The 2,299-nt window shown below is 39.3% G+C and overlaps 1 long non-coding RNA gene across 1 annotated transcript; it reads left to right on the top strand.

The window, feature by feature from the left end:
* The first annotated feature begins 507 nt into the window (after nucleotides 1-507).
* Nucleotides 508-1,173, top strand: LOC107736707 (uncharacterized). Its single transcript, XR_001639720.1, has 2 exons — nucleotides 508-781; nucleotides 863-1,173. It is a non-coding gene; the product is annotated as an uncharacterized LOC107736707 (long non-coding RNA).
* The last annotated feature ends 1,126 nt before the right edge of the window (nucleotides 1,174-2,299 follow it).

Raw genomic sequence — 2,299 nt, 5'->3', positions numbered from 1 at the left:
GTCATGTACACCTAGGATGCCTTGAGGGTGAGTAAATCATGGGGTCATTTTCATTTTTTGGGTGAACTATCGCTTTAAAATTCTTTCCATAATGTATTAGACAAGGAACAAAACAAGATTGTGCTTTAGACTGTTTACTGCATCAAAAACAATTTATATGTAAAAGCAATGTGTCTGTGCCTGATACCCTAAAAAAAATTATTCCAGGAACAAATCACTATGTAATCATGAACCTAATGCAAATTTTAAAAAATGAAAAAAAGTAACGTAATCTGACTACCTTTATAGACTTTTAGCTCAAAACCACATGCAAATAGTGAAGACAGCGGACTTGTCACACAAATTGTAAACAATGGATTCTGAGTCAAAAGTCCCAATTCTACAGATGCATATTTTCTTTAGCACATTATTCAAAAGTCAACTTTTCTATCGATGCAGTGAATCGGCACGAATTTTAATCAGCGCATCGAGAAAGCCAATGACTCGTTAAACCCCCTTTAGGTCGTTTTCTCTTTATAAGATAGAGGAAATATGCAATTAGGCTAATGTGTAATAGTAACGGTTTAATACAAAGAAACACGTGACTGAGGTCGAACTGAAGTGATTTTGTAACAGTGATCTCAGAGAGATAGCGAGATGGTACCGATAGAGGACGGTCGTGGAGAAAAACAGCTTCCCTTGCAGTCTGACTCAAACTGACTCACTATTTAAACGTTAGCAAAATCTCCTGTGGCTTCGTGATTGTTCTCGTAGGCGGAGAGCTGACGTGCTCCATTCACAGGTTTGTTGTTTTACACCTGGACGCTGTAAAATATTCAGGTAATATTTACTGAGAGGGTTCATTTACCGATCCGCTATACAGATCAATTGCCTGTGCCACCTCACGAATCAACACATTTGTCCAGCAGCTGAAAGCAGCTACCTGTCAGTGTTTTTCTGCCATCAGAAGCCCACAAGTCTCCATAAGATCGCTGAACTTACGCATTGCCGATATAAATCTTGGGAAAGACCTCGTTGAAATGTTGTGCTGGAAGGCTGTAGAAACCGCTGCCGTTGGACAGCAGCTTGTTGAGTTGTTGTATGGTCGCCTCGGTGTCTGGCACGGTGACTTCCAGTGGTCCCTTCGCGGGGCTGTGATGTTTCTTCATGCTTCAGTCCTCCAGAAGCAAAAAACAACAACAACAAGTGTTTAATGATGAAGATGTGACGGCTTTCAATTCCCCAGCATTTTATTTCCTTCCTCACTCGGTGTGGTTAGCGTGCTTTCCTGAACGCACGGCCGCTCTTTCACAGGCAGACAGACAGACACACCCGGGACTCGCCCACCGGCGGTCTGATGTGATGCTCCGGTGAGGTCGGTAACAGAACTGGCGGAAGATGGCGACAACGCACCAAGACAAGTCATTGAGAGCTGCTTTAAAGGGAACATCACTCTCTCATCGAATCCATCCGCAGTTTAGACAGGTTAGACAGCATTTCACGTGTCATTGTGGCCTGTTGTGCGTAAACCAGTGCCCATAACGCTCACTCTATACACGCAATCTGTTTTGTAACGCTCATAGATCTAGTAACACTAGTCTATTTCCTAGCAACAGCCCCTCCCTTCATTTCAGGCCAGATTTGTGTGTTAATTGATGTTGTGACAAGCAGGTTTACTGGAAGTAATTAGGATTATTTATTTATTTTTCTCTCTCCTGTTTTAATCCAACAAGTGGCTTTTAACACTGGTATGTTAACTCTGAAACGTGACCCACCTGTGATTAGATGTAATTTGACTCACAATAAGCGCTCCCATAAGTAAAATGTGTTATTATCTGGTCCAAAAGTGTATGTGATAGAAAGAAAATTAACTGAATATTGATGAATAACTGTCATAACTGTTTTTTGTTTTGTTTGTTTCCAAACATGAGTCAAATAAATAAATAATTTATAATAATATAAATAATAAATTTTTTAATACTGTTAAACAACAATACAATTATTTCTGTAGATAGCCATTGTATACTATATAGCCTGTGTATAATATTTGTTTGCTTAACTTTTTCTGTTGTTTCTTGCCATGAAGCTGGCATGGCGCTAAGTTATAAAAACAAACAAACAAGGAATAATGGCGCATGGTTTTTCATTTGAATCATAGTCACACAACACAGAGATCCTTGCAAATTTCACACATTGAAACACATTTATATTTCCCTACAGTAAATTTCAACTGAGGATTTAAAGGCCTTTTAATAGGACACTACTAATGCCCTTAGTAAGGCTTTTGAAGAAATGCATAATTCCCATTGTGTTCAATCTT

This window comes from Sinocyclocheilus rhinocerous, unplaced genomic scaffold (genome assembly GCF_001515625.1).
Source record: "Sinocyclocheilus rhinocerous isolate Xijiao unplaced genomic scaffold, SAMN03320098_v1.1 C36903779, whole genome shotgun sequence".
NCBI classification, from domain to species: domain Eukaryota; kingdom Metazoa; phylum Chordata; class Actinopteri; order Cypriniformes; family Cyprinidae; genus Sinocyclocheilus; species Sinocyclocheilus rhinocerous.
Note: the sequence above shows the minus strand (reverse complement) of the source record. Positions and strands in the feature narration are given on the sequence as shown.